Genomic DNA, 20,231 nt, shown 5'->3' with positions numbered 1-20,231 from the left:
TGACAATAAAGTTTACTTTGACTTCAGCAGCGAGCAGGCGCACCGAGGGCTCTCGCGCTCACTTTTTGCGTATAGAATTTTGAAAAAACATCGGTGCAAATTATAAGTCTGTATTGTAATGTCTGGTGTTTTCGTGTTTGTTGGTTTGTTTGTAATTTATTTTATTTGGCGAGTTGGTAATTTTTGCTGCTCCAGCCAGCCAGAGCATCCCCCGCCGCCCCGCCCTCTCCTCCCTGTGCCGCAAGCAGCAGGCGCACCTCGCAAACGGAGGGCGCCCTTACTCCCAGCAAATGGGCGATAGAAAACCAATGCCATTCCCAATATGCGCTGGGATGATGTCGGGGCAGCATGAGAACAAGCCGTGATGCCGCCCACACCACGATGCCGCCCCGGGCAACTGCCCGTGTCGCCCGTATCTAAAACCGCTACTGCATGCGTGTACGTTTCATGCTTTGAAGAAGCCAAACGTGAAATGAGCACAATAGACCGGCCTGTTTACTACAAACTGTGCAGTGATTTCGAGTCACTTTAAAGCAGGAATATTTAATTGATCCAATTTGAGCATCACTTTCAGACCATTTATACAGACGTGGTTATATAAAAAAAAACATGCTGAATAAAAATGTTATTTTTCAGTTTAGATTTTGAAACTTGGTGGTAAACTTGAGTTTTGATTTTTGTCTGAGGTTAAATATGTTAAATATGTTTTTTGGTCCTGAAATGTCCATGTAGCTGTCTCAATACGTCAACGTGTGTGAGGCTCAAAAACAGCTGATTTCAAAAGCACCAAATGTTGAGCCACCCATGTGTACTTCCAGAGCCTGCAGCTCTGAACACTTTCATGGCATGAAGGCAAAACTTTCCCTTGGTCCATTGAACAGTGTAATATTATTGTCGAAAAAAGTCAGCTGATTCTTACGGGTTCAGGCTGCAGGCATCCACTGATTTAACATGGGATGGGGAACATTACTGAGGAACCTGCCTCAGTAGAAGCAGCATACGGACATTTTTTGCCATCATTTCAAATCAGGAGCTTTTTCAGGGACTAAACGAAACTGTTTTTCTTAACCACACAATCATTGTGTGCGTCCCTGATGAGGTTAACAACCTCCTTTATCATTTTTTCTGCATTGCCAATGTGGGCATCATTTGTTTGCTGCTTTGCTCAGTCTGTGATGTACTGAATAGATCAGCGGTCCCCAACCCCCGGGCCTCGGACCGGTCCGTGAGTCGTTTGGTACCGGGTCGCGAGAGTTGAGGCTCAGGTGTGAAATGTATAGTTTTCAGGGTTTTTATCGGTTTTTAGCGTTATTTTGTCATCGTTTTTATCATTTACTCGGTTTTCCTGGGTCTTTTCACGTGTGTTATGAATAAATCTTCTTTTTTTCGGTACCGGTACTAGTTTTATTTTGTTGTATTTATCCGCGACACCTTAAAGGCTGGTCCGTGAAAATATTGTCGGGCATAAACCGGTCCGTGACGCAAAAAAGGTTGGAGACCGCTGGAATAGATAACCATGATAGTTTTCTGTGTGATCAAAACTTTCCATCAGGCGTTGCTGTTCTTCGTTGGGGAGTTCACGTCACTTTTTAAGAGATCACAGCAATCTTGTAATGAAGAAAAAATTACTTTTCTAAACAATCAATTCTTATTAAGCACGATGTGTCTTCATTACCACATTAATGAAGTTATTTTCACTATATTCACCTGAAACAACATCTCTCACTTCTTCTCCATCATCATCCAGCTACACACAAACACACCAATACTTTGTGCCCAGAAGTCTTTGCATGTGCAGAGAGCAGCAATAGTTTGTGCCTTGATGATACATTATTTACTGTTTCTCCATCCAGGGGATTTTCAGCTGCTCTGGCTCACTCATCACTATAGCAACAATGGCGCTTCAGTCCGGAAGCCATTGTTTTCTGTTTCATCACTAACGGTGCGATGACCCAGTGTTTGAGTGGTTTCAGCGCAAAAGGGGTTTGTTGTGAGAAACTCCTCCGAGAGCAGAGATCACAAAAGTGCCCTTAAACAAAAACATCAAGAGAAACCTTCTAGTTCTCCATCCGCCCACACAAGGCCACCGTCTCTGTGCTGGGTATCTCTGCTCTCTCTCTCACTGTTTGACTCCAGCTTCTTTCCCAAATCAATATCTGTGTTCTCTGCCTGTTCATTACTGTACATGCCACTGCTCTACCCTTTCACCTTGCCGCTTTATTTTTAATGCTAAAATCTTTCCTGGGGGTTTGTTAAAGCTAACTACATTTCAGCCCGCCTACATATGAGGAGCAGATAAATGAAATTAGATTTCTAAAATATGAATTTCACTACAACACGCTCCTGGCGATTGGTTTGTACTCCCTTTTCCACCTTGATACAACCTCTCCTCCTTTTGTGCTCCTCACACTGTGTAAATCTTCCTTTGCTGCAGAGTTAGCAACGGGTGGCAGTCGGAGGGGAGACGCAGCCACTGTGAGGGATGCTGAGTAATCTCAGTAATATTATGCGATGAACACATAGGTCATGAGAGTCCTGGACTTTAGCTTTTTTAATCTGCTTGACAACTTTCTCAGTCTGTCTAAACTACAGGGAATTTTTCACCTATAATTATCTGCATGTTTTGCACTGTTGCCTCACAGCAAGAGGATCAAAGGTTACGACAGGACACTGACGTGTGGCGTTTGCATGTTCACTGTGCTCGCATTGGCTTTCTCCGGGAGGTCCAGTGACTTAATTCTCCTGTCATTGTATCGCTGACTGAAGCATCACATCTGGAGTTGGTCCTCGGGTACAGCATACTTGTTGCCCCCTGCACCTAAAATTTATGATTAAATGCAGATCATGAGTTTTCCACATGAAGCTGAATAAATGCATTCTTATCCTTATGTGGGGACAAACTAGCGTAAGGTTTAGGACCGCAGGAAGCCACCAGAACAGTTTCAGTGCACATCATTATTTCTTTCCTCTTATTTTGTCGTCTATCCTTCAAACTATACCAAACAATAAGTTGTCATCATTAATTTTATACTATTTAGTTTTCACTAACTTCAATACATTGAATATTACTCACTCAGTTATACCAGGTTGTCACTATCTAACGCAGTAGATGAGATGGATCAGTATGGGGATGTTTGGTGTGTTCCAATTGAACTAAACAGAAATAACTATGAACGACTCCTATAAGTATTTGTATCTATTACAAAAAGAGCCGTGGATGTCAGATAGGAAGAGAAAAACATTCACATGTCTTCTCACCGGGGTTAATGAGTCTAAACAGGCCAAACAAAGCAATCAATGCCGTAATTGCTTGTAACGGAAACACCCATCTCCATGTGGAAGCCTATCCTCACCTTATTGTCTGCGGTGCTGAGCTGGCAAAATTGACACTTTGCTGCAAATGATGATGAAGTTATACATTAACTATGTCATATTATTTAGTGAAAGTGTGGCGCCACCACAGCCCCATCGTCTATTAGATCCATGAACCTCTGTTAGGAGCAGGGATGGATTTCCAGATTGAAATCAATAATCAATTCTCTAGATTTTTTTTTACTGACAGGGATTTGCTTTCAAGCACAGCATCTTGTATAAAGTATTTTTTCTTTTTTCTTCAGACATTTTACACAACACAGCACACGTTACGAAAGTGACCCATGTATGAATCACTAATCACAGTCATTCGTTTAAGACTGTAGCAGCTGGATTTAAGTGAACACTTTCTTCCAATGTCCTTTGTTTTATTGCATAATGTTATTAGATGTAGCTGTAATGATGCAGAAATTAAAACGTCACCTGTGATGGAGTTTTTGATTTTTCTAATATTCCTAATGGTCTTCTCCTACATGCAACCAATTATGACATGTATATGCAAACATCTTTGACATTAAACTCTTAGTTTTAACTGTTTTAAGACTGTTTTGGAGTTGAACTAGCGAATGAAAGGAAATAGCTTCTCCTTGAAAGAAGTCCTGTTAAGGGTTATAGTTATGCTAATAACTAACCTTGGATTCATGCCTTTCTCATGTGTCATGATGAAGTGTTTTGGAAAGATGGGCTTAAAATCTTCAAGAGTGGGTTTTTTGTTTTTGTTTTTTAGAGGGTTTACAACAATAATACTGAAAAAATGAGCTTGAGATGTAAATATGGACCAAAGGAGGTTAAAGTAGTTTTTCATAGGAATTGAGTGGATGTGCAAAAGTCTCAGATTCTTGCAGCAGCTTGATGCTAATTTGACTCATTCAAAGTATTTTTGATTGATAAGAGTGATTAAAACAGCGCTATTGTAAAGATTTTGATTTGCAGATTAGTTTTTACCTTCCTGCAATAAAACGAACACTGAAAAGCGTTTGTAGTCCTGTGTTTCTGTGTCTGCTCAGCTTCACAGCTCACAACAACAGCTGGCTTGGTCTTTAATGTTGAAAAAAAAGAGCTAAACAATCATCTATTAAAGCAAAATGTACTTTAGTTTCCATTAAATAAAACTCGCAATACTTAAGAACATCTTTCGCTTGCACACAGCGTATTTGTTGGTATCAACAGGGGAACGTGGTAATATAATACGTACCAAAATAAATGTTCAAAACCTGCTATGATCTTTCTTTAGAAGAGAACGAGAGTTATGAGTCCTAAAGTCTCTGGAAACTATGGAGGAAAAAAGCCAAATGATATCCTTGAGATAAAGTGTCTTAGACGTAGCTGCCAGAGTGAATAAATCCTGCCAGATTTAGAGATGAGAGTGTCTGTATGTCTGTGATAATAAGTGGTAGCTTGTAATGCTAAGGTCAGAGAGCACGAAAGAGAGAAAGAGGGAAGAGGGCGAGAGACAGAAAGAAACCGAGAGAGCGGCCTAATTATATTTGTGTGACGGCAGAGATGGAGGAGAACCATTTCTCTGCTATTCCACAGGATCCGACTGTCATTACAGCGTCGCTGTATGACACAATGATAGAACAGCTGCAATTCAACATCCCAATAATAACATTGCTTCAACATACACAACTTCCATTTACCAACTCTGACCATAAAGATATCTATCATATAGAGATCAATAAGGTTCTCATTTTTATGGCCAATACAGCTCAAAGTAGAAGTTTACCTGCGTGACTTTACATTACACAGCGCTGACAAAACGGATGCTGCACTCTGGCCACTAAGAATCCATGTGTTACATGACGACAGCTGTGCAGAGGTAAAATACGTTTATATCTACAGTGAGCTTTACTTCAGCAGAAGCACTCAGTCTAAAAATGTACCTAATGTGTTATATTCTACGCTGTGCTCACAAATGCAGCGCGATTCCAGTGTAATGTGATTTTTAAGGCCACTTTTTCAGTGTGAGTGTCAGTTAGTGTTCTCGTTTCTTTTACCAACGCTGGCAAACAGCACTGTGTCACATGTTGTAACTTAGTCCTGTGCTCACCACTTTTAGTTATTTCAACTTTGCCATGAGTTGTTTTGTCAGTGGTGTGGTACGTTTGAGCGAGGAAGGAGTCGAGAACTGGTCCCAGTTAAAACCATTTAGAGTCCATCGGAACCAGAGTCCTGAAAGTTAATCAAACATGCCAATTTTGGATTTATTGTATTAAAAATTAAAGATTATCACTGTAGATCTGTGTATTCCTAAATAAACTAATCAGGATTTAATAACAGAACCAAGAACTAGGAATATAAGCAGGATCAGTTAATGGCACTGGTATTAGATATCTCTATGAGTGATCGTCTGGCACTGCTGCTGGTAGGGCAGCTATTAAGTAATAATATAACTGACCCAGAAGTTAATACAGAGAAGTCTATCAGTGCAGCCATGGGCCTCTCTTTAAAAGAATATCGTTTGTTATCTGAGCCCAGATTCATCCATCCATTTCATTAAGTTGACTTATTTACCCTTACTTTTTACCCTGTATATATCCTATTGTGTCATATCTCCAGTGTTTCCTCGGAGGGCGCTCTCTGCACCGGGGCTGTGATCGACCGTGGCCGCTGGGGCTCTGGGGGTCCTCTCAGCCTGGCTGGGGGGCTTCTTTGTCTCCCTCCTGCTGTGTGCCCGGCCTGGAGGTGCAGACGGCTCCCCAGGATAGTGTTTCCTCACTTGGCTCATGCGTCCAGTCCAATTTTACTTTTTAAGTGTGCGTGTGTGTGTGTGTGTGGGGGGGGGGGGGGGGGGGGGGGATATGTCTGTATTCACATCGCTTATGTTAATGAAAGTGTGGGGAGTGAGTTGGAGGGTGGGGTGGGCTGCTTTTAACCATGTAAAGCACTTTGTGCTACATTTTTTTGTATGAAAAGTGCTTTATAAATAAAGATTGATTGATTGATTGATTATTCAACCTGGCATCACTTAAAAGCAAAAATAAATAAATAAAAATACTTCTGTTAGCTTTTTCGGCACTATGATAGGGATAAAATAAAATGGTAAATGGTCTGTATTTATATAGCGCTTTACTAGTCCCTAAGGACCCCAAAGTGCTTTACATATCCATTCACACACACATTCACACACTGGTGATGGCAGCTACATTGTAGCCACAGCCACCCTGGGGCGCACTGACAGAGGCGAGGCTGCCGGACACTGGCGCCACCGGGCCCTCTGACCACCACCAGTAGGCAACGGGTGAAGTGTCTTGCCCAAGGACACAACGACCGAGACTGTCCAAGCCGGGGCTCGAACAAGGCGAACACCCAACTCTTGAGCCACCATAATGAAGTTCAACACAGCACGGATACTTTAAATGCACTTTCTTGTCAAGGCAAGACTAGTGAATAGCAGAGGAACATGCTGAACTTTTTCTTTTTTTGACAGTGGCATGGCAGCATTGATGTGAACCACAATGTTCTACAGCAGGACGTCCACTAAGCCACAAGAGCCATTATGAATACTTTTTTGTATTTTTCAGTTTCTGATTTAAAAAAGAAAAAGATAAAGTTTTTTTTTTGGCTGATAATGCCTTGTCCTTAAATTGTATGAAAGGGACAGGAACATCCCCGTCTACACCAATCAATGAATATGGTGTCTCATTGTTATCTTTGTTATCCAACTAAAATGTGAAATAAGAAAAATTAGTAAAGCTTAATATAAAGGTCTTTTTTTTAACTTGATTAAGTTCTGATCTGATGTACTGGCAGATACGGCGGGATCCTTTACGTCTCTTACAGTGAAAACGTTTTATTTCTAAAAAAATAAAAACACTATATTACAGTGTAACAAATGGCTCTGGTAAAATGAGAGATAAATCAGAATTAAATCAAATTAAGGCACTTCTCCATGCAGACAAAGTGACAATTTAACAGAGGGAGCTCTCCATTCAGACAGAAGTCATCTGACTATGCCAGTAATACTATAATAATAACAATAATCTCCTATATTTATTTTCCACTTATCTAAAAGCAGAACTGACAAAGTACCCTTGCAGCCTGTTAGGCAAACTGAAGAGCAGTGATTAAGTGATGGAGGACAAAGCACAGCTAAAAAATGCATTAAAGGAAAACTGAAACATATTTGTTAGCCTATAAGCAGCTGTATCCAACAATCAATATCAAATTTAGCTCTGCTCTGTATTCAGTTACTGGATGTCTTAACACTTGTTTAGCCTGGCTTAAAAGACTCTCATACAGTTGTACATGTGTCCATCCATCCATTCGCTTCCACTTCTCCTTTTCAGGGTCACGGGGGCGCTGGAGCCTATCCCAGCTGTCATAGAGAGGCGGGTACACCCTGGACAGGTCGCCAGTCTGTCGCAGGGCCAACACACAGGGACAGACAACCATTCACACTCACATTCATTCGCACATTCACACCTAGTGGCAATTTGGATTATCAATTAAGCTATCCCCACAAGCTGCATGTCTTTGGACGGTGGGAGGAAGCCGGAGTACCCGGAGGGAACCCACGCAAACACGGGGAGAACATGCAAACTCCACACAGAAAGACCTGATGGTGGAACTGAACTCAGGACCTTCTTGCTGTGCAGCAACAGTGCTAACCACCGCGCCACCGTGCTGCCCTTTGTACATGTGTGCTTGGCATTTTATTTCTAAGTACAGAACAGACATTGTGGTATAATGAGCAGTTTGGGGGAAATACAGAGGACACTACACCAACCGGTTACAGCTTCACAACATTTTAAGGATGTTGCTGAGTTTAAAGCCCAGTGCAGCCACACTACGCCCACACAGGTGCTAATTATTAAGCCTGACTAGAGCTCGTAGCTCGAGCGTGTAGGTGTCTACAAATTTACGGATTGACTGAAATGTCTCTTCTATCTGAGGAAATTAACTTGTTCATCCTTTTTCTAGATTTACCAAACTGCAGCATGGAGCCGAAGCCAGCAGGCCCACATGGACTGAAACTCTTTAACCTAGAGTCAGTGGTAACAGTTCACAGGAAAGACGCTTGATTATTTTGTTATTTGGTATGACATGAGCCTCAAACTGTAGTTAGCTTTGTTCCAGGGCCTCAATGTTATAGCTGAGGATCGCTTGTTTCAAAGTAACTCAAATTAACACAACATTAGCTGAGCTGGTTGTTCATGTGCCTCGGTGAGTGCTTTAACTGCATCTTCCCTCCCATTTCCCTTTCTATGAGCTTTTCTCTCATCGCTACCCCCTCGTGTCTTCCATCTTCTTGTTTGTAACCTGGAAATCAGTGTCAGTATGTCTTGTTGAAGGATAGCTCCTAAAATGCATCATGTTGACAGAAATAGTGCTGCCAGACGCACTACAATGACGTGCTCAACCAAATCGTGTCACATTTACTTTAAAGTGCAAGTAGATGTGTTTTCATGCCTCTCCAGTGTCATAAGACTCTGCTGTAGTTATAATGAAACAATTTCAGACATTCTGTGCCGAAGGACATCCAAAGAAAGGATGTCTCGTTTTGTTAAATGCCTGTTGCCTCAGCCTCTCTCTTCATGTCCTTCACTTGCATCATTGGCAGGAGGCACGAAGATGCAAAAAGGGTAAAAAAAAACTGAGGAGAGATACTGTCGCCGTATTTGTTTGTGTGTATCTGCACCTGCTGATTATATTATCCAAATCGCATGCTCGTCCTTCTCAGGCTTCTTATGAATCCAATCATCTTCATTTTCAAAGACTGCTTTTCAAATTTTGTACTAACTTTGCAGAAGCTTTAATGAAACGAGATGTATGTGTTTAATTCATTTGTTTTGTTTTGGATGTGTTGAGATACTGTAGACTTTATTTCCCTGGATATCTTTTCTCTAAACACTGTACAGAACGTTTGAGCCACCTCTCATTTCTTTACATTTTGCTTTTAAAGAGCCAGACTTTTAGTTTTTCTTTCAAATGATCTTGAGGAGTAGTTATTTCTGAAGGTCTTTTTTTTATTATTATTCTTTTTCAGTCCAGTTTATGTACCTGACCAATTTCTTAAGAACATTTTTGTTTATTGTACATTAAAGCAGCGGTCTCCAACCTTTTTTGTGTCACGGACCGGTTTATGCCCGGCATTATTTTCACGGACCGGCCTTTAATGTGTCGTGGATAAATACAACAAAATAAAACTAGTACCGGTACCGAAAAAATTAAGATTTATTCATAACACACGTGAAAAGACCCAGGAAAACAGAGTAAACGATAAAAACGATAACAAAATAACGCTAAAAACCCTAAAAACCAGACATTTCACACCTGAGCCTCAACTCTCGCGGCCCGGTACCAAACGACTCACGGACCGGTACCAGCCCGAGGGGGTTGGGGACCGCTGCTTTAAACCACTTAAGTGAGCAAATGGAATTTGAAAAATTGCCTAAATCAAGGGATGCGTTGTGGTCTCCCAGTCCTCTCAATGCGATCCGAAAAAACCCAAAACAAAACAAAAGAACATGGTGCACACTTTTTAAAAAGTTTTTGGCTAATAGTGCGTTAATTGTACTGTGAAGGACAAAAGAGGTGTGAAGTCTATCTGCAAGTAAGGCCTGTCTGCAGCAGATGAGCAGTATCTGAAAGTCATGTCCTTAAGAAACAGGAGAAATTCTAGCAAAGATCTGATACGTGGGAGATGCATCTGTGTCTTCAGTTAATTCATCAAATGTCTCATCAGAAATGGTCTCTGTGGGTCAGACACCAGGAATGGTCTCTGAACTGGTTTTTAAAACCAGTTTTAGGGATTAAAATAGGGAGAAGAGGATGAAATTGAACTGAAATTGAGCGGTTCTTTTGGATAAATCCAGATTGGAAAATCCTGGTTCAAATTGTTATTATATACAGAGGCGGTGAGGGGAGCGGTGCAACAATAAAAGTCTACAGAGACGGCCCTGTCATGGTCTGTTTCAGCCTGCTGTGTTGGAGATCCTGTCAAAACTGACAAAGTGATGAACAAATAAATGTACCATCAGATTTTGATCTATCGTGGACCTGTTGATGTTTGAGACAGTGTGGCACCAAACAGGAAATGAAACAAAGGGCAGCCACATTCAAAGAAGAGCCTTGAGAGTTGTTTCTAAAGATTAAGAAAGCGTATCTAAAAGAACGTAGGCTGTGTGTGTGTGTGTGTGTGTGGGGGGGGGGGTGTCATGTTTGTTTGGGGTTTTTTGTTTTGTTTTTTTTCACCTGGCCACAGCAGATAACAGCCACTTCCTGGATCTGGTTCTATTTGAGGTTTCCTCCTATTAAAAGAGTTCACACGGGCGATCAGCTAGTTATTGGGGTTGTTCTTTGTGTTACTGTAGGGTCTCTACCTTGCAACATAAAGTAGTTTGAGGCAACTGTTGTGATTTGGCATTAAACAAATAAAATTTGATTGAATCATATCAAGTCTTGACTTTCAAACTTGCTAAAACGGTGCAAACTCTGTTTTATGCAATGCATTTCCATGTATTCTTAGACATCCACACTTAATTCCCATTTTCTTAGCAAAATATAATATAAGAAAACATTGTGGCTCAAGACTTTTGCACACTAATCTAGAGACGAAGCTGTTATCAGTCTTACTCTAAAAGTGCATCAAACTGACAAACGTCTGAACAGAGTCCGTGTGGAAAGCAAGCGGGCTCTGAAAAACTCTCTCCTCCGTGTTTAAGGTCAAAACCATTTGTTTCTTCAGGACATCGTGTAGACTGAATCCTTTTAATCCATTTGGATTAAACTGTAAATCATAACATGTGACAGAGCATATTTTATAGCTTGGATAAAGTAATGCTGTGTGTGTGTGTGTGTGTGTGTGCGGCTCAGGAGGAAGGAATGCATGTTAAGAATGACTCAAAAGGTTCATGAGGTTCAGCGCTAACAGACTGAAATGCAACCGTGCATCCTTCACTGAACTTATGTATTATAGACAGAGTTCAATGAAGGTCAGGTTTACAGCTAAAAGGCCTCCTTCAGCTGTCTAAGTGCAGCCATAACATGGATGCAGAGTCAAAACTCAGACAGCACTTAACAGTCAACTTGGACTGACCTGAGAGTTCCTCTTCATAAATGGTTAAAGGCTGATACAGACAGAAATGGTGGGAGTGGCGTTATTGGAAATGAGCTGGCAGCGTGCTTTTTTGTTTCTTTCTATCTGATAAAATGTCTCCTTCTGAAGGTAGATAATGCTAAATATAAGTAAAATTATGTATAATAACCAGTGAGCTTTTGTCTCTCTGTCGCCCAGAATCCACTAAAACTTTTTCTCTGTGGAAAAATGACCCGTCATCTCCCAGCTGCTCCACCTCCTACCTGCTTGTTCATACTCCCATTGCTCTCCACCCAAGGAACCTTGAAAAGTCTCTGCACAGCTTTAGCCTTGGATCTCTCAAATAAGCATCAAATCCTACTTGCATTCAAATCCTCCTGCTGCCTGGCAGACGAGTCCTCCAATCTGTGACACTGAGTGTTTCTCTAACTGCAAGTTCTAGTTGTTGTTGTCTGGAAATACTTGCCAAAAAACTAGAAAGCTTTGGTTAAGAGACCAAAAATCAGAACTGCCTCATTTAGCTATGATACATTTTTATGATATTTCATCCTCTTTGAATTATACAATATATCAGACACGATTTTCAACTCACCCTGCTTTTCAGGCACGTCCTACGAGCCCCAAAGGCCGGCCACGTACACACTGGTGTCTTGGGCCTGGGTAATTTAAACCTTTATTAAGGTGTGTGTTAGCTTTGTAGCTTAGCATAAAATTATATTTTTTGCATACATTTTTTTATCCTCATGTTTTATGTTTTATATTGCATGGTGTTTATATATGGTGTTTTCTTTAATGGTTTAACCATTGTATTAAAAAAAAAATCATACGTAATCATCTCCATTGACAATACACAAACACGTTAAACTCACGACTATATTCCTTAATCCTGTCCTTGTACTTTATGATACATTATATAGCTGGCATATAAAGGATGCAGTATTTGCATATATACTACAAAAAGCACCGACTTTCACTGGTTTATTGTATCTATGAAAGATGGAGGCAAAAAATGGATTTTGAACAGCAGGGGAAATGTGTCCCCTGCCTTACATCTCTGCATATATTGCAGCAGGTTACAGTGGCTGACTCAGCTGTAATGAGACATTAATGAAGATGTTGGGTAATTTGGGCTGGCAATAGAAACTGGCAGGGAAATAAAGAGAGGGAGGAGGAAGGATAAGGCAAAGGTAGGAAAGCACCAGCTGTTTTTCCAGACTCTCCACGAGGGGAGTCACAGCTGTCCTCTTCCTCTCAACTCTCCTCCCTCTCCATAACCTTTTCCTCAATTTTTCCTCTACACACCACCCTTCAGAAACCACTTCAGTAAAATGACTTTAATGAAGATGCATTACTGCACTAAAGCCTAATCCATTGTTGCCACACAGTTTGAGTCCTCCACGCATACACCTCTCGCTCTCAAGGGTTTCCTTTCATCTCCATCATGTTGGACAGCTACCCATTTCAGCTGCAAACTTTTTGATAGTCTTGCAAAACATAAAAAGCAAAGTCTGCAAAGGCTGGCTGAGTGTAAGAGGAGGAAATGGAAAAGATTGCATTCGATAGGTAAAACATGGTTGCCAAAGCTAGTTGCTACTTTAACCTTAAATGCAGAATAACAGATATTTTGGCTATGCATGTGTGATCAGTGGTGAGTTTTACTGAGAAGCAAGCAGAGATGATGGCCCCAACTCCTATCCTCCTACCTGGTTGCAGACAGGAAGCAAAAGTGTAATTTTTAAAACAGTGCAAAAGACTCAAGAGCTCTGAATTTCTAATGACACTGGATAATAATAAACAGATGGATACACACATGAATGTTTCATTACTTCTAAAATATTCTTTGTACTTTCAAAGTAATGTTGATGAAGTCTGGGCGCATTTAAGAGTGAGATGTATGTCCTCTTAAGGACATATCAATGATATTTATCGTTTTGTTCTCGTGGAGCACATTAAAGAAATAAAGAAATGGAAAGTGGCACACACTGAAAAAAAGGGATTGGCCAACTCTTGGATTTACGTAAGCATCTTGCGTTTATTTAACATAAGTGCCTCATGCTTTAAAGTTAAGTGTAACTATATAGTGTAGAAACTACATGATATGCAGAGAGGCTAGATTAAATTGTTCATATCATGTTCGAGTGAAGTAAGTCAATAACTTACTGCGACACCGCACGGGATTTCAGTCTCGCACGCTTTGGATCGTGGTTTCAGGAAGGCATCCATCTCAGTCAAATCGAGCAGCCGCCTCTAAGTAAATTGGGTGGTTGTTGCATTAAAAAAGTCTAACTTGTAATTTAAACACAATAATTTCATGTTTCTATGAATGTAATTAAATCATAAAGAATCTGTACGAAATTCAACAACTTAATTTGTTCTTGTTGAGATGACAGGATACAATCTAGTAAGAGTGGTTTGTTGCTGAACTCATGAAATTCACAAGATCGCACGAGATGTCAAACTGCAGGAAAATCACTGGAGTTATAAGGCAGACAACTACACACACACCACATGCATGCTATTGCTATTTATTGTGAAATCATAGCTTTCCTGCTTTTGTTAAGTCTGGATTGGTGGCTTGGTGGTTAGTGCTGTTGCTTCACGTTAAGAAGGTCCTGGGTTCAAATCCACAATCTGGCTAGTTTGCACTGGGTTCTCTCTGGGTGTTCTGGTTTCTTCCCACAGTTAAAAGTCAAGCAGTTGTTAGAGTTAGGTTAATTGGTGATTCTAAATTACCCGTGAATGTAAGTGCAAATGGTGGTTTGTGATAGACTTGTGAGTTGTCCTGCCTTGTAACCTATCACACAGGGTTATTTCCCAGCCCCCCTGCACCAGAATAAGGATGGTAGCTATTGTAGATCCATTCAATCTTTATGGTAACCAGACTCTAGACTTTGTTGAACATTATGTAATATGAAGACAACATGTAGTATTTAAGTGACCAAGTAGTACTGGGGTAAAAGCTATTGAGTAGTGTTGAAATAAAATGACAGAATTGTGAAGGATTAAAATATTCCAAGAGCTCAACTTACTTCATCTGAACATGTTTCAATCGTGTTTTATGAACACAAAATGCACAGGTTTACTGAATATGAAAAAGTTGTGTTGATTTAACTCAATTGTTTAAGTTTCTGCCAAAGCAAAACATTTGTGTGCAACCAATGTCCACTATTGAATCAAGTAAATCCAACATGGCCTTTTTTTCAGTGTAGAAACTAAGCAAGTTTCATCATTGGAATCTTTACTATTATTCAAAAGAATATTGGAGAAACAAAGATATTGGCCAAAACTTGATTCAGCTTCAAAAATGTCAAGCTGTCAAGTCTGCATTGTCATCAACTCCTAAACCTGAAACAAGAAAAGGTCTCCAGTCAACAGTGAGATTGTGCAGTAGATGTTTTCTGTTTGTGGTTATAATTCTTGCTTATGTTTATGCATCTTTATTATAAATATCGCTGTCTCTTTTTGGACACAACGTCAATACATTTCCCTTTGCCCGACTAATTTTAGTGCTCACAAAGTCTTGATATGAACCTTTATTTTTATTACTAATTATTAAGAGGGAATTACAGCTTCTTCTTAGCTCTTCTTTAAAATATATTTCACAGATGTTACCTGACGTTCCCTGTTAAATAGAAATAAGCTTCCCCACAGTTTCCCAAACATCTTAGATTTTTGGGGAGGCTGACATAATAATGGTATTTTTAAGACAAAAACAAAATTATTTCACAAAAACTATGAAACCACCAGGGTCAAATTTGAGCCCCGCTTTGGTAACAGTTAAATGTGAATCCATTTTGCTGAAAAACTGCCTGCAGTCACACACACACCTTAAACCAATCCAGCTCATTTTTCTTCAGTAAATCTCTCAAGTGCATCCAGAGTTTATGGCCTTCTTCACCAGGAGTTTTTCAGGTGCTTGTCATGATTTCTTCCACCTTGATGATATTCCTCGTTCCAGACATCGCCACTGTAGAGACAGTCTTCTTTGGGACATTGTAACAGTCACAGTGGTGTGGTGTCTCTTTAAGACAACCCAAGTCGAGGGTTAATGTTGTCATCCGTATGCGCCACTGACTCTCTCTGTGATTGTGTGGACATGTGCTTGCACGCTAGTGCACGAGGAGGGACGCTATGTTTGTTAAGCTGCAGCCGATCAACCGGGCTTATATGGTTGATGAAGAGAAGGTATATTAAAGAACACGCTGTGGACTTCCCAATGCCAGTGGGTATTCTTTTGGCTACCCTGCTAAGTGTTTTGCTGCCTCCTCTCAACCACTAAACGTAACCCGACGTTACAGCGTATACCGATCCCTTCCTTCTCCTAACAAAATCTCTTTGGTTAAAGAGTTCCAAAGGACTTGCTTCTAGCATAATCTTTCTCCATACTTTAATCTGGCTTTAAGGTGTCTCTTCTGCAGAAATTAGGGGTTTTTTTGTTCCACAACCTCGTTCTCTACTCCTGTTCGGGGTCCAAGTGACTGTTTTCTTTGAGGCTACAATTTCTGACTTGTCTAAGACATTCACTAATTCACTAGTGCCTTGGCACTTGTTCTCAGACACATCTTTAGACACATCACTCGCAAATTTTCTTCAGATAGTCTTTGAAATCTTTCTACTTCTGCCAGATTTGTCCTGTACTGTGTGGCTCTCTTTACATTTTCCTTCTTCTCACTTCAGTTCTTGACAGTTGGAAAATGCAGTAATTAACTTTGCATCTCCTGTTTTATGAAATCAACAATCCTTTTTCCTCAAGTCTAAACTGACGTCTTTTGTTGTTGGCGTGATGCTTTCTGAAGTGACAGCTCAAACCCTTTTTTATAGAAGTTTTTATACCATCTGCAGATTGGAAGAGAACCATTTATTTTTAACTTGATTTTATGTGCATATCCCTGCACAGCAGTGGTTTCTTCTATGGCTCAATAAAACAGTCGGTTTTTCAGGGGCTAATTATATTGACCCTTTAAAAAAGAAAAAAGTCAGTATAATATAATTCTGTTTCTGTTTATATGAATTCTTTCTAAAACAAACTGTATGTTTAGACGAGCTATGTTGAAAATTGGACATTTCATAGGTGGACTTATCTTTTTTTTTTCTTTCACTGTAACGATATCAGGGATGTGTGCTATCACCAGAGATGGGCAGTAACGCGTTACTTGTAACATGTTACTGTAATCTGATTACTTTTTTCAAGTAACGAGTAAAGTAAGGGATTACTATTGCAAAAACAGTAATTAGATTACCGTTACTTTCCCGTAGGAACGCTGCGTTACTGCGCTACTAAAACCGTGATTTTTTTGCGAGAATGTCTCATGACAGTGACGTAAGCGAGTGCGACGTTCGTGACAACAGCTGTGTGCAGATCAACAATGGATCATATATCGAGTGCAGAGAGAGTATGAGCGTGCAGCGTTTAAAGCGTGGAAGTACTGACCTTACTTTGAGTTTGATTCCATAAAAAGTGACAAAAACATTAGTGTCCGTTGTGCGTGGGAAGAAAACTTCTTTTTACAGCGAAAAAACCCCTAAACTTCCGAGCAAGCACTGAGTAGCTACGACGTAATGGGAAACTCACAGAGAAACTCGTGGATTCTTCCACTGACCGCGGCACACCTGCACCAGGGTAAACCTCCGCCTACCCCACTCCTGCTTTACAGGTGAAAATAGAGCAACAGGACCGCTAGTCTTTGACTTTATTTATTTTCTGCTGTGTTTTACTTGCATCTATTTGAAAGACTGAGTGTAAACACACAAAATAATATTTTATGTGCTGGAATGTGCAGAAAATAGGTTTAAATATTAAACAAATTTCTTCCAGTCAGAGAATGTTGCATATAATTAAATTTTTGCTTGATGCATAAAGTTAAAAGATTAAAACTAATAAAACAAGATTTAAAAAGAAACTTTTCCATTTGATTACATTTTGTATGATGATTATGCAGAAAAAGTAGAATTGGGCTGAAAGATCTATCACTTTATCACCTATTCAGGTTGTAAATCGTGTTTTTAAAAAGTAACTAAGTAATTAATTACTTTTGAAAATAAGTAATCAGTAAAGTAATGGGATTAATTTTTTGGGGAAGTAATCAGTAATTAGTTATTAATTACTTTTTTCAAGTAACTTGACCAACACTGGCTATCACTGACATCATACAGACCCAACAGTCAAACAAACTTTATGCACAGAGACTAGCACTCTTGCCTGGATGAATGGACAAAATATGGACAAGTGGGATCGCTATAGAACTATTTAATAAATAAAGAAGGTGGAGTGTGTCACTATGAAGACACCCAAATAGTCAGCAGAGGATATTTTCTGACTTTATTCATTTACACAGATCAACCCATTCTATTATAGATATTTACAACTAGCCACAAAATGTAAATGAATCTTTATATTGCTCAAATTTCAAAAATGTCATTTTGGTCTGACCTAAGAACTGCCAGTGATGCTCTTTAATTGTTCTTGACTTCTCATACAGTACATGAAGAGCTTAATAGGGAACAGTAATGACATCTTGTGATTTAGAGTTGAGCTCTTAGTAATTCAGTTTATTATTCAGATTTAATGATTGTCCTTCAACAGTATGAATGCTCAATAAATGTAACACTCTTTGTGACAATTTGCAAATTAATGCAGATTTGTTAAAAGGGTATTTGTGAAGGCAATTTGAGAGACTAATTTCTCACAGGAAGAGCAGTCAAAATACTATTACTGACTGGCAGACAATACTAGCTCTTCTAAATTAAATGCCTCATTAGAGGGAATTCAGCCCTTTTCAGTGGAGTCCATGAATTAACACTCAGTTCAGCTGTGATGCCATTAAAATGCATTTTCTAGACATATTAGCTTCAAGTAAAATCGCCCCTACCTCAAATAAATAAATAAATAACATTACAGTATTTCATTCAAAAAGGCAACTGTGCTCCTATTTCAGTATTTTGAGGTGTTTATGCTTGCCTCTTCTTAGAGCAATGTGGAAAACATAAATCACTGTCCTGTGTGTGAAGGTTTAGGGCTTTTTGTATAAATTATTTATAACATTGTTGACTGTGTTTGTATAATTGTATCTGTGGCACTTGTATTTGCAGGGCATAAACACAGTCACATTTTTCGCTGGGGTTGTGAACTATAGTTTAGGAGACTCTGCCTGAAAGGGATTATTGGGATGTTGACGTGTTTACAATTTTTTATTTTAAGTAAGCCAAGTTATACAGAGGGATCAGCATGCAGAAACATTATCTTCTCCTAAACCCCGTTGTTGTAAACTTGGCACATTCGATATGCGGCGAAGCACACACACACACACACACACACACGCACGCTAAATGCTTTCATATTTTTAACTGCTGACCCAGCGTGACCTGAGGAAACAGGCGCTACTGCGCGCATCGCAACTCCATGATCACAGACTGAGCGATACAAGCTATATACTGTCATTATGTATAAATAATTCAACTTACCAGGAAATACTATTTTTCACATTCTGGGTGTCAGATGAGAAAATCGATAATACTTTCCAGTAACTATGAAGCTCCAAGCAGCAGGAAGTTAACTCAGCTTCAAATGAAAATAGGGGAAAGAAAGTCTGTCTTTGTTTCAGGCAAGTGAAACCACCTACAAATGCTAAAAATGCACACAATTAACATATAACTCTCTCATAGTTTTACCCACTATTATCCCAGGGTATATCTCTACAAAGACTGAAGGCTGCAGGGAAACAATACACATCCCAAGGCAGGCAAATAGCTCTACGGTAAGCTGGTAGGTGATATAGGCTACGTTCACACTGCAGGCGAAAGCGCATCAAATCCGATTTTTCTGACCCTCTGCGACTCATATCCGATCATGGTGTGACAGTGTGAACGGCACAAATCCAATATTTTCAAATCCGATCTGGGTCACTTTCGTATGTGGTGCTGAATCCGATACATATCTGATGTTTCAGAAAGCTGCTGTTTGATGGTCATGTCGCATTAAATCCGTCTTTTACGTCACCGACACAAGACAGACGCCAATTATCAGCGCCGGAGAAGACATCGCGAACGCTTCCTGGCCTCCAGTGAAACTGTTGGGAAGACAACGTTGGAGAAACATGAACATTTTATTTGTCTGTATAATCTGCAGATTCTGACAGAAATCTGCAACTATCCTTTGAAGCAGCGCTCCTCTAAAACAGCAATAAGGATCATTATTAGGTTATTTACATTATTATGTAAATAACAAAATAACTTAAAGCAAAAATTGGGAAACGTAAAGTCTGAAGTCTTTATATTAAGACCATCAGTCAAACATACTGTTGCTCTGGGTCTAAACAGAGCGCGTTGTGTGTGACGTCTTCTTTTGCGCATGCGGCCGCTTTGAGCGTTCACACTAGAGCGCGTTTGCTGTCGCATTTTATTTGTAGTGTGAACGAGCAGACAAAAAAAATCGGATCTGATCAAAAAATCAGAATTGAGCATCAAGACCTGCAGAGTGAACGTAGCCTAATTTATCGTACCTTTGGATGGAGCCAGGTTGTTTCTTCCTGCTTTGCTAAGCTAAGCCAGCCACCTGATACATATATAAATGTATGCTTAATGTACAGACTTAAGAGAATAATAATTATCATCACCATCTGCATAGTGTAGGAGTTTAGAAATTTGTTATATAGATATCAAACAAGTGGAACAGCTTGATGTGATAACCCAGCAGCCCAAAGTACCTTACACCAGCTACATCATTACAGATGGCTATGCACAATTTCACACCCATACAAGACCGTATTCTGCATGTGCTCAGCAAATCAGAAAGAACCTCATCAAATCTACGGGGGCTGGA

The 20,231-nt window shown here is 39.9% G+C and overlaps 1 long non-coding RNA gene across 1 annotated transcript in view; it reads right to left on the bottom strand.

The window, feature by feature from the left end:
• The window catches only part of LOC146524987 (uncharacterized), a 358,835-nt gene extending 343,288 nt beyond the window's left edge, over positions 1 to 15,547 (bottom strand). The window contains exon 1 of the long non-coding RNA XR_014868816.1: positions 14,557 to 15,547. This is a non-coding gene — a long non-coding RNA (uncharacterized LOC146524987). The remainder of the gene's footprint in view (positions 1 to 14,556) is intronic.
• Between the last annotated feature and the right edge of the window lie 4,684 nt (positions 15,548 to 20,231).

The sequence above is a fragment of the Neolamprologus multifasciatus genome, chromosome 2 (genome assembly GCF_963576455.1).
Source record: "Neolamprologus multifasciatus chromosome 2, fNeoMul1.2, whole genome shotgun sequence".
NCBI classification, from domain to species: Eukaryota; Metazoa; Chordata; class Actinopteri; order Cichliformes; family Cichlidae; genus Neolamprologus; species Neolamprologus multifasciatus.
This window is presented reverse-complemented; position numbering and strand designations above follow the sequence as displayed.